Source organism: Myxine glutinosa, chromosome 10 (assembly GCF_964187855.1).
Source record: "Myxine glutinosa chromosome 10, kmMyxGlut1.1, whole genome shotgun sequence".
In the NCBI taxonomy this organism is placed as follows: Eukaryota; Metazoa; Chordata; class Myxini; order Myxiniformes; family Myxinidae; genus Myxine; species Myxine glutinosa.
In genome coordinates this window covers 40,286,000-40,299,348 of record NC_136270.1, presented here as the reverse complement: position 1 = coordinate 40,299,348, position 13,349 = coordinate 40,286,000, and positions in this window count along the sequence as shown.

Here is a 13,349-nt window from a genome sequence, read left to right as displayed (position 1 = left end):
AATGATGAAAAAGGCCGGCTACTTTAGCGATTCAACCTCTCCTACAGCACGAGTTGCTTTTCTAATTAATCCACATTTTTGCCCGCTCCAACTCTCATTTCAGGAAATAATCCCAGGTCACTTAGCTTCACTGGATTTTGTTGATGGAGACATTAATTTTACTTCAAAAATGTCTATGCCCCTTCAAAGGGCACAGACCGACGAACCTTGTATGACAGGTTACGACTCCACATGATGCAGTTACACTTGCAGAAGTGCGTTATAATAGGCGGTGATTTTAATTGCACCCTGCAACCTGAGTGCGATCGGAATGGCGCAGAACCTCACCCCGGACCAGCTAGACTGGTATCTATAATAATAAGAGATTTTGGTTTTCAAGATATCTGGCGGATACAAAATCCAGGCACCCATCAATTTACCTCGTGTAAGGTTGCCAATAATCAAGTGGCCCTTGCCAGACTTGATAGATTTTATATAAATTTGCCATTTACCAACCTCCTCCCACCACTGAAATTTCCCCGTCTGGTTTATCCGACCATCACCTCATTACCATGAGTTACCGAGTAGGGTTATCTCCAAATCGCCACTCTTTTTGGAAGCTAAACATTTCCATATTAGATATCCCCTCCTTTAGGAATGCCTTTGAGAGTGTGTGGTCCAATCTGAGAGGCTCCAAATCCAGTTTTAAGGACCAGCGATTGTGGTGGGACAACACAAAGGTCCAAATTAGAAGTTTCTGTCAGCAATTCTGTTTTCTGAACACACAAGTAGAACGCAGGATTAAAGTGGAGCTGGAGAAGGAGATTCTCCAGATTCAAACAAATTAAAAAACCCATCCTACCCCCAAAAGAAACTAAGACTATGTGAGAAGAAGTCTCTTCTTAATAATATAATTTCTAATCAAACCCAAGGAGCGCTAACGAGACTACGCTTTCAGCACCTTCACCTCCTGGATTCTCCGACCCAGTTTTTCTTTGATTTTGAAACAAAATTTCCTCATTCCCAAATTACTGCTTTGAAACATCCTGATAATTCAATCACGACCAACCCTGTGGAAATTAAGAAGGATGCAAGACTCTTCTTCTATACACTTTACCAGGCAACAGGTGTCGATGCAGAACTTCTTCCTAATTTGTTTGATGGTATCGGTACACTAACTCCAAAGCAAAGAACGGATTTGGAGTCACTGCTCACGCTTGAGGAACTTTCTGTTGCCCTTAAAAGCCTGGACAGAGGGAAATCACCTGGCCTGGATGGTCTACCAGTGGAGTTCTTCGAGAAATTTTGGGACTTGATTGGACCTGATTTGCTTCTGGTTTTCCTGGAGAGCTTGAAGAAGGGTATCTTCCACTGAACTGCAGGAGAGCCATGCTTACTTTGCTTCCTAAAAAAGGAAATTCATTGCTCATATCACAGTGGAGGCCATTGTCCTTATTGTGTATGGACTATAACATTTTCTCAAAGGCTTTGTCCTTGAGTCTCTCACCCCTACTAGAAGACATTATACATATGGACCAGACTTATTGTGTTCCTGGTCGCAATATTCATGATATCTGTTGTCCGAGATGTCATTGAAATCTGTGAGATTAATTATGAAAGTTGTGGCTTTATCTTCCTCGACCAGGAGAAAGCTTTTGACTGTGTTTCTCATACATATCTTTTTGAAGTGCTAAAATGTTTTGGTTTTGGACCTCTCTTTCTATCCCATATACAATTATGTTATTCAAACATATCGGCTATTTTAAAGACAAACAATGAACTTGTACCCCCCTTTTGTGTTGGGAGAGGGGTAAGGCAGGGCTGCCCTCTGTCAGGAATTTTGTACGCTTTATCCCTTGAGCCCCTCTTAAATACCTTTCGGAAGTCCTTGTCTGGTATTACTATTGGAACCCACCCCTTAAAAAAGCATTGCTTATGCAGATGACATCTGTGTCTGCATCAGACATTCAGAAGACGTTGGTTTGATAATGAGTGCATTGGATCTCTTCAGCAGGGCATCATCGGCCAAGATAAATTGGACAAAAACAGAAGTGCTGTGGCTTCAACCCTCTACCTATCCCCTACCTGCCCTCATATTTCCTCTCCCCCCTCCTCTCCCTGCCAACCTTTTGTGGAGAAGAGATGGGATGAAGTTCCTCGGGGTGTTCCTTGGCCCTGGAAATTTTGTGAGGCACAACTCGGAAGGCTTGTTGGCACACATTGAAGTACTTTTACTGAAATGAAAGAACTTGCTCTGCCAACTGTCCTACCGAGGTAGGGTACTAGTCATCAACAGTCTGGTCACCACTAAGTTATGGTACAAGGTTCTTTCCCTGCAGCTGCCCAAAACTCTGGCGGAGGACATACAAAAATGCATCACCCATTTCTTCTGGTCCGGAAAGCATTGGCTGAGACCAGAGATTCTAAACTTTCCAACTGCAGAGGGTGGCTAAGGGCTGGTCAATGTCAAGTGCCACATCATGGCTTTCCACCTACGAATAACATGGTGCTTCTTGTTTGAACCATGTTTGGCCTGGAGACAGCTTACCAGCTGCATCTTACATCAAGCGGGGAAGTTGAACCATGCACAGGAGATGTTCCTGATGGATTCGACCAAGATAGACCGATTGATGCTACCTGCCTTTCACCAAAGCCTACTGAATTTGTGGCAAGCCTTTACCTGTCTCCGTGACCCCTCGACTTATGTTCGATCCATGTTCTTCAACGAACCATTATTTCACATCTCTGTATTTGGTGAGTGTGTGAATGAAAGCACCTTCATTCAACAGTTTATAAATGCCTCAGTAACAAAAGTGTGTCATTTGAGAAACACCACCAATGAGAGGTGGATGAGTGCTACTGCTCTGGCTTCGACGGTTGGCATTAGATCGTGCCGCAGATTTGACAGCATTTTGAAAATGGTGCTTCGCATCTACTGTGCCTCAAATGGCTGGGCAAGCAACCCTCCTGTACCCACCTCTGAATCTTCTCCACCCTTCCCCAATCTTTGTCTATCTGGTTCTCTTAGTTTGGAACCGATTCGTTTTGGCTGCTCTCTATCCTTTTCTGGGAGCAATCGAAAGACCCTGTATGTGCAATGCTTTAAAATCCTTTTTCCTTCATTGTCCTCCCCTGTACCCTTTAGATGGCCTGCAGTCCTGCCAAATACCCCTCCCCTTTACCCTATTTTGGGGTGTTACAATAAACAGCTTGTGCCGAAACGTGTTAGGGATCTTCAATTCAGAATTGCTCATTGGATCCTACCCACAAATTCCATAATTCACCGCTTCTTGCAAGCGATAAGTGAGCAATGTCCATTTTGTGGACAAACTGAAACCTTGCCCCATGCATATGTATGCTGTGACCGGTTAACTCCTTCATTTATTTTCTTTAAAATGTTACTTGCACGGTTTTCCTTTGTTTTTATTTTCCTGCCTTTATTTTTAGCAATAGTGGGCATTTCACTTCCCCAACAACAATTTTAATTCATTTCTTTATTGCGCAAGCCAAGTTGGCGATATATAAGACCAGGAAATCAAAGATACGTAATAATTCTTATCGTACAGATGTTTTGGAAATGTTTAAAGCTGTGTTTCAAGAGTTAAGCTGGAATTTTGTTGTTGTTCTGAGTTACGACTCTTTGAGAAGCAGTGGTGCATAAGAAATGCATTTTGCAAAATAGCTGAGGTTCAGTTAGTATTTACTATGTAGTTGATTTCCTTAATACTTGCTTGTTTGTTTGCTTATATATTTTTTATTAATCATGTAAAGGTTTGTGCAACTGTTGTGATTGTTTTCTTTGAATCATAATTTATTGTTTTTTTAAATACTTTTGTAATAAAAGAACATAAAAGTCAAAGTCTCTCACTATGTTTCCCTCATATAATGTACGATTTGGTGAAGGCGCAATGACATTGAGTTTGTTTTTTTTTTGCATTTCCCATTTTGATATATAAGCTTCACAGATGTTGTCCTCTCTTGAGTCATATTAACGTTTCTTGTTGTACCCAAGTGATTTGAATGTGCTTCAATATTATTTTTATTTGATTCATTAAGCAACACAGTGTTTCATTGTGGCAGGCCTCCATTGGCATTGGGCTTCTGATTATTCACTTGATGTCCTTTTTAGCTGCGACGAGCAGCTCTATGAGAGGACCGCGTTGTTGTTCTTGTTGTTGGGGTGCCTTTTTGAATAGCGCATGCGCCTACATTCGGACGTGCATTGGTATGAGGTAATTTAATGACTGGTCGAATTTGGTAGCGCATATTGCAACAGATATCCTCATGATTCTACACGTCACAGCTGATGACCACACTGTGGTCATTTTTCTCTTGTTTATACCAGGAAAACTGTGTTCCCATAGGAAGAAATTTACAGTTCAGCAGACACTTGTCAAAGCAGACAAGGAAGGCAAAAGCTAATGACTGCGATCACTCCACTTCCAAACAATGCTCAACAACCACAGAGCACTATGTTCTCAATAAGCAGAATCTTGATTTCCCATAGAGCCAACAGCCATGGTACACAGCACTTACCTAAGCAGATTCAATAGCAGATGTCCTAATGGGATGTTCCCTGTGAGCACGTCACCCTACCACAGTACTGGCGACATACCCAGGTATCCAGGTCCAGTGAAGCTTAAATTATCGCCCTGGTCTCTATCCGCTTGCACAGCTACCCTTCTTTTCTCTGGCTAATTCCAACAATCTCATAGCAATTTAACTTATATTGATGGTTAAACTCACTCCTGAAGCTATGCAATAATGAAATGCAGCAGAATTGACCAAAACTATGGTAACCTACCAGTGAGTTCAATGGACTCCTATCTTTGAAGTTGTGGGTTAAAATCCAGCTGAAGGCAGGATAATTTATTTGAATTCTAAGCTTATCTCAGGAGAATTACCATGTCATGATTGGATTGTGAAAAAAATCCTGCTGGTTCATTAATATTGTTGTAGGTGACGGGTCGCGCCTCCCGGCACGGCCGTCCCACGGGTGCAACGCCGGCTGGTTCGACACAGATCTCGGGTTACGCGCCTCTATCGCGATACCAAATTACACCTGTGCCTTGCCAGTTGGGGAGACACCCGTCGCTACAGGTTGGGTTTGTCAGAGACCGAGCGAAGTCTGCCGCAACCTGTAGCCAGTTTGGTTTTAATTACAAATCGAGCGGATTGCTCTTCAATGCGACACAGATGAATGCAGTGCGGCAACTTCCATACGAATCAACCAGATTTAATGGGGGAACATTAGGGTACACAAAACAAGCAAGGCGTTCACGATAACATTATAATTCAACTATGAGTAATAACCCGCTCTTATCTAGGGAGCTATAATTAAGGGTTTCGCGGGGTGACCCTAACGAGATAAACCTTAGGCCTGGACAACATTCATACAAGACAGGGGGGTACTTGGTGGTGTTGATGGACGAGAGGTGAAGATGTGAAAAGGGCGAATGCAGCTCGTAACAAGCCGATGTCGCCGGATTCGAAGGCCCCGCTTGGGCCTGCAGTCTGCCAAATGGCGGCCCGCCCTCTTATCGGCCACGCATCAAGCGTCGCGAAATGGCGCCCGCGATAACCCGCCGACTCCTCCACGCGGCAGCTCAATGCTCTTTTATCGACGTGTTAACATCCACCGTCGTCCGTCGATGTTCAACGCCTCGTTCGACCACGCTATTGATGCGTGCTCGCTCCCGTTCACTCGGGCTGCAACTGCGCGAGAAGCAGCTGCTGCGCGGTCCGTTCGTTCAACACGCGCTAATGGCGCGTCTTGTTCCCTCTCTCCCCTCGATGTTCAACACCGTGTACAGTAGCGCCATCGATGCCCGGCGCTTTTCCGTTTCTCCCGCTCAACCACGCGCGGAGAGAGCTCTCCGGCAGGAACCCGCCGCGAAGGCCTGTCCACACGCCATCCGCGCATGCGTCTTTTTCCACCTCCTCCCTCGCCCGTGCTCAGCGACTACCTCGAAGCACCGCTTCCGGTTTTTGACGGCGCTTGTCGTTTTTGCCCGCTCAATCGCGCTTTCTCACGTCAATCCATTGCCTCGATCATGGCATTGCAACCGAGGCCGGTCTTAATGGAACTTGCACCTTGTTTGATTGTCAAGATGTAATTAAAAGGGAACCGTCTCTTGTACACCACCAATGCACCACACAAAACAGCCTGCTACACCTTCCGACACAAAACTACCATCCCAGTACAGACGATCTATGGTAAACATACATCTAAGAGGGGACCTGAACTAATTCTATATTTAATAAACCACTAAGGGCCATTTCCGCAACACTACCCCCACCTTTCTCCCGAGGCTCTCCCGAGCCTCCACTAGGGGCAGCCCGCGGGAATGGCCCTGTCTAACGTACAGCACAAATCTCCCATTTACTCTAACCCACAACATTGCAAGCACTTAACTCCAAGAAGCAAAGTATCCGTAAGATTGGCATGTCCCTATCCTAGTGTGTCGGATCACTAATCTAACAAACACATCCACACTCTATGCACAATACTTAACATTCTAATTATGCATTTGCGCAGGAGGGCATTCAATGTTACTTTCAACACCAATATTCACATCGGAGCAAGACATTCAGAGTTTCAAAGCTTCTTGACGTGTTCGCTCCTTCACGCCTCCTCCCGGCAGTGTTATGTCTTCACCCCAGAGGGGTTTCCTTACTTCGTGGCCTTATTGGCCTCTCACCAGGTGAGTTCAGTCGGCCCAGTGGCCTAATCTCACAAAGAGTCCTTCGGCCCACTGAGCCCACAAGACGGCATGAATCTTCGGCTGCAACAGCCCGCGAAAGCACTTTGGCCTCCATGGCCCACAAAAATGCTTCGGCCCACATGGCACACAAAAATGATCCGGCCACATGGCCTACAAAATGCTCCGGTCACATGGCCCACAACCGAGCAGCAGCAGGCAACAAGCCCTGCCTTGGACAGCAGGTGGCACAGTTCTATCGATGGTAAGCAAATGCAGTCTGGAGGCATTCTTGAGGGTGCAAGTGGGGGTGATGGCCTCAGCCCAGGCAAAATGAAGAGTACCCTTAACCTTCCTTGCCTGACTTATCTTGGTACGACTTGTTTTAGTATGGTCTTTTTAAAAAGTCCTTTCACTTTTTAGCTGACAGGATGGTGTGCTTCTTAATCAATTGTTATCTGTGTGCTCATGACACACTGGTGGCTTCTCTGGCACTTGGAGAGGGCGACCGAACCTGGCCCTTGTTCACAACTTTCCCATCAACACGACTCGTACCAGGTGTCACACATGAATGGTGCGGAGGAGAGTTCATCGAACCTAACCTTTTACTTGAAGCTCTAACCAATGGCACAAACCCTGCCATTGCCACAATGATCCTAATGACCCATTTTTCCCAACCTGGCACACTGTTCCATTCTTTTAAACCTGGGCAAGGCCCTTATTTGTCTCTTTTTCTTCACTTGGTGGTGCCAGGCATAACTCATTGGCTGGGGAGTGTGACTACAACTAGGCCTCTTTGCCTGCTTCCAATAGGTGGTGGGGGACACCCAGCGACCTCGGGGTTCACCTGAGCGTGCATCTGGCGCTCCTAAATAAGGGGTGGCTCTCTAGCCCCCACACTGTGCTCTCTTAGCACTCGAAACCCTACTGTCTGGTGTCCCCTCCCGACTCACCAACTTCCAATACCATGTCACACTCCCAGCCAGTACCACCATACCTTGGCTGCACCTACCCCTAGCAGTCCGCCTGCACAATGGAACAGCAGCCAGAATCCACGTCAAATCCACTAAGTCCCCCTAACCTACACTCACTTGGTTAGGAGACTCCTACCAACAGGGTACATTGTTCGCACTCACTCTCCTCATTCACACAATCACGCCATTCATCCCAAACACCTTCGTCATTCATTCCACAGTGCCACACACCCAGTCCACAACACCATCCAACACCTTCCACTTTTTGCAGGGGTGTTTAACGCCCTGTCTGTCATGTCCCCACTATTTCTCTCACTTTTTTTTTTCTTCTTTTTTTTTCAATAGTCACGCACATCCACTTGTGCCACTCTTGTCTCTTCTGTCAGTCTCTCAATTTGCAATCTCTCTCGATATTATTTTCAGTCAAGAATTCCCTTTTTTTTTTTTTTCTTTCCAATCTGGCCTGCTTCTGTGGCTCATTGGAAAGGGAGTGAGGGAAGGAATCCCTCATTACCCCTTACATGGCCCCGCCGCCTTTCCGCCACGGCTCATAAGGGTCACGTCTCAATTGGGGTCGTGGTCCACCCCCTCCTTTTCTCCAGGGTTCGCGGAAGTCAGGTAGACCCCACTTGGGGGAGCGGCCTCCCCCTCTTTTCTTTAATTCCCTGAAGACAGGTAAATCCCATTTAGCTAGCCGAACCCCTCGTGTCCTCAGAGAGGTCCGATGACCAAGGGACACCTGGCGGTGTCGTTGCTGGGCCCCTCTTGTTCGAAAATGGGTCCAGGGAGTATGTGACGCATGCCAACGCCGCCTGCTACGCATCTGTGCTCTACCTCGAAGTTCCTGTGAAGCTGAGGGAGAAATTACAATCCCCTTTCTAAAGCCTGCTCCTGGTGGAATTTCTATTTCCCCTTGCACCTCGAACCTATTTCCTACGTCACCACTCATTCCATGCTCCGCACTCACACACGTTTCGGCCTTGACAGCACACCCCGGTGCTGTAAACTGGACTATGGGCTCACAGCATTCATCCACAGGCATTCCATCCACACATTCAGGTGTCACGCATACGTGCACCCCATCGGACGGAGTCTCTTGATTAACATCAAATCCAATTGCGAACTTAAGCTCATCGTCCGCACCATGTATGCAGATGCCCACGTACCTGCTTCGTTCCAAAGTCACATCGGTCCGGTCGCTCATCATTGGTTCGCCACACTCCTCTGGGGCTGTCAGCTTCACTTGCTGGACCTGCTCAAAATGTGTTTCATGAGTCAACAACCCCATATACTCCCTCCATGTCTCCATCACCAGGGTTTGCTCCAATTGTTGTTTCATTCGACGAGTGATGCCAATCAAGTCCTGCACCACTAACATTCCTCCCTGTGATGACGTCACACATCCCACATTATTGTGCTGCCCTACTTCCTGGCTCCATTTTCTTTCCCAGTTGAGTCGTTCTTCCTCTCTGAGCCTTTTTAGTTGTTCGTTACCTTTCCGGAGTCTTTCCATCTCTGCGGACTCCACCCTTGCTTTCTCCTTTAATTGGTCAATTTCCGATTCATATTCCTCTTGTTTCTTATGCCACCGTCCCTCTTGTGCTTCATTCTCCAACCTCGTCGTTTCTCTCAATTGATTGATTTCCTTTTCCTGCTTCATTCGTTGTTCTTTCATTACACGTTCATCCATCTCATTCTTTGACCTTGCTTTGGCTTCTGCCTGTTCGATCTGCACAGTGTAGTTCCTTTTTAGTTGATCAATTTCAAATTCATATTCTTTTTGTTTCGTATCCCATCGTCTCTTTTGTTCTTCATTCTCCAATCTCGTCGTTTCTCTCAATTGATTGATTTCCTTCTCCTGCTTCATTCGTTGTTCTTTCATTACCCTTTCATCCATGTCATTCTTTAACCTGGCTTTGGCTTCCATCTGTTCAATCTGCACAGTGTGGTTCCTTAACGTTTCCTTCTCCGTCCTCTCTCTTTCCTCACTTAACATCCTCAGCTTGTTTTGTAATTCCCTTTCTTTGTTTTGGTGTTTCTGTAACTCCATCTCATTTTTTAGTCTTGCTTTACCTTCTATCTGCTCAATCTGCTCAGTGTGTTTCCTTAACATTTCACTCTCCATCCTCTCTTTTTCCTCACTTATCTCCTCTACTCTTTCGCATGCTTCCTCTCTCCTTTTGTCCATCCTCTTCCCGTATTCCTTGCTACTTTCCATTTGACGTGCCAGTTCATTTCCTCTGTACTCTGATTCCCGAAACTGGCTTGATTTCTCAGACAATTCTCCCTTCAGTTGTTCCAATTCCAAATCGTGTTCCTCTCTTTCCTTTTTCAAGTTCTCCCGATCCCGGGAGTTTCTGTTTTGTTCTTTCTCTATTCTCTTGTTCAGTTTGCTCTTCTCTTGTTCCATGTATTCCTCCCCTCTTTTTATCTTCTGTTCTAGGCTTTCTCTTGTCTGATCACCGGATCTTACCTTTTCCTTCAGTTGTTCCAACTCATGGGTACTCCCCTCTACTTTCCTCTTTTCTCCCTGTAGTACCTGGACTTTTTCCACCAATTGATTCCCTATGCCTTCCAATTCGAGAATCCGTGCTCGTTCCCATCTGGAATCTGTGTTGTCTCGCAATGCGCTGGCCAAGGCCATTTCCGTCCAGTGAATTCGTTCCTGTGCATCGACCAATTGTTGTGACTCCCTTTGCTCCTCATTTTCCTGAACCTCACTTGCCTGCTGTAGTGCCTCATGCAATTTCGTGTGTAACTCCCCAATATAATCCTCCTTACACTCCACCTGCTCCAAGGCATCCCCCAATCGTGCATGAAGCTCGTTAATGTACGCATTGTCGTCCTGCTTATTTTGCCATGACGCATGCTGTGACCACGTGGTTTGGATCGGTGGGTGGGAGCGTTTTCTTCGTGATGTGCGGCTCGTTGCACTCTTAATACCGATTCTCTCCCACCTCGTGTCACGCTGCTGAGCCGCGCAGCCATTTTGCGACTCCATCTTCCTTTATAAATTACGAAGTTTGACACCCAATCCACTCAAAATAAAAATGCTCGCAAATTCCAAATTTGGTTTCGACGTGTTTTTTTTTTTTTCTTCTTTACGCGCCTCTCACAATCGATGTTCGGGGTGCGAAATGCACCTCAGGTCCAAATCCTGACTCCTGACACCAGTGTTGTAGGTGACGGGTCGCGCCTCCCGGCACGGCCGTCCCACGGGTGCAACGCCGGCTGGTTCGACACAGATCTCGGGTTACGCGCCTCTATCGCGATACCAAATTACACCTGTGCCTTGCCAGTTGGGGAGACACCCGTCGCTACAGGTTGGGTTTGTCAGAGACCGAGCGAAGTCTGCCGCAACCTGTAGCCAGTTTGGTTTTAATTACAAATCGAGCGGATTGCTCTTCAATGCGACACAGATGAATGCAGTGCGGCAACTTCCATACGAATCAACCAGATTTAATGGGGGAACATTAGGGTACACAAAACAAGCAAGGCGTTCACGATAACATTATAATTCAACTATGAGTAATAACCCGCTCTTATCTAGGGAGCTATAATTAAGGGTTTCGCGGGGTGACCCTAACGAGATAAACCTTAGGCCTGGACAACATTCATACAAGACAGGGGGGTACTTGGTGGTGTTGATGGACGAGAGGTGAAGATGTGAAAAGGGCGAATGCAGCTCGTAACAAGCCGATGTCGCCGGATTCGAAGGCCCCGCTTGGGCCTGCAGTCTGCCAAATGGCGGCCCGCCCTCTTATCGGCCACGCATCAAGCGTCGCGAAATGGCGCCCGCGATAACCCGCCGACTCCTCCACGCGGCAGCTCAATGCTCTTTTATCGACGTGTTAACATCCACCGTCGTCCGTCGATGTTCAACGCCTCGTTCGACCACGCTATTGATGCGTGCTCGCTCCCGTTCACTCGGGCTGCAACTGCGCGAGAAGCAGCTGCTGCGCGGTCCGTTCGTTCAACACGCGCTAATGGCGCGTCTTGTTCCCTCTCTCCCCTCGATGTTCAACACCGTGTACAGTAGCGCCATCGATGCCCGGCGCTTTTCCGTTTCTCCCGCTCAACCACGCGCGGAGAGAGCTCTCCGGCAGGAACCCGCCGCGAAGGCCTGTCCACACGCCATCCGCGCATGCGTCTTTTTCCACCTCCTCCCTCGCCCGTGCTCAGCGACTACCTCGAAGCACCGCTTCCGGTTTTTGACGGCGCTTGTCGTTTTTGCCCGCTCAATCGCGCTTTCTCACGTCAATCCATTGCCTCGATCATGGCATTGCAACCGAGGCCGGTCTTAATGGAACTTGCACCTTGTTTGATTGTCAAGATGTAATTAAAAGGGAACCGTCTCTTGTACACCACCAATGCACCACACAAAACAGCCTGCTACACCTTCCGACACAAAACTACCATCCCAGTACAGACGATCTATGGTAAACATACATCTAAGAGGGGACCTGAACTAATTCTATATTTAATAAACCACTAAGGGCCATTTCCGCAACACGTCACGTCACCCTACCACACTCACGTCACCTATCCTCATGATTCTACACGTCACAGCTGATGACCACACTGTGGTCATTTTTCTCTTGTTTATACCAGGAAAACTGTGTTCCCATAGGAAGAAATTTACAGTTCAGCAGACACTTGTCAAAGCAGACAAGGAAGGCAAAAGCTAATGACTGCGATCACTCCACTTCCAAACAATGCTCAACAACCACAGAGCACTATGTTCTCAATAAGCAGAATCTTGATTTCCCATAGAGCCAACAGCCATGGTACACAGCACTTACCTAAGCAGATTCAATAGCAGATGTCCTAATGGGATGTTCCCTGTGAGCACGTCACCCTACCACAGTACTGGCGACATACCCAGGTATCCAGGTCCAGTGAAGCTTAAATTATCGCCCTGGTCTCTATCCGCTTGCACAGCTACCCTTCTTTTCTCTGGCTAATTCCAACAATCTCATAGCAATTTAACTTATATTGATGGTTAAACTCACTCCTGAAGCTATGCAATAATGAAATGCAGCAGAATTGACCAAAACTATGGTAACCTACCAGTGAGTTCAATGGACTCCTATCTTTGAAGTTGTGGGTTAAAATCCAGCTGAAGGCAGGATAATTTATTTGAATTCTAAGCTTATCTCAGGAGAATTACCATGTCATGATTGGATTGTGAAAAAAATCCTGCTGGTTCATTAATATCTTTTATAGGGGTTAATCAACCTGTCCCCTTTGTCCTTTTCTGCCAGAGAAAACCATCTCATTAAACTTCATTTTACTCCTCCACGACCTATTACTTTACGTATAAAAGAAAAAAAAATCTGATGTACGTGCATTTTCTTTCTTTATGGATTTCTAACATCTTGTATGATCAGACCAAGCTCTACAAAATACATAATCCTTCGTGGTGGTGGAGTGAAAAATAAAAATATCATTCCTTTCACATCGTGAGGTGTGTAGGGCTGCCGAGGCAGTTTCATTTGGCTAGAGTCCAATATTGGATGGGTCACCACTCCGACGCAGGATGCTCAAATGGCTTATTAGCCCAGTAGGCTGATACCCATTTTGCTGACCTCAGATGACAGGCTGAAAACCACCTGGTGTTATTTAAACGGCAGGACAGGGGCTCTGTCTCTCAAACTCAAGACCCTAAGATCTCCAGCCAGCCACCTTAATCATC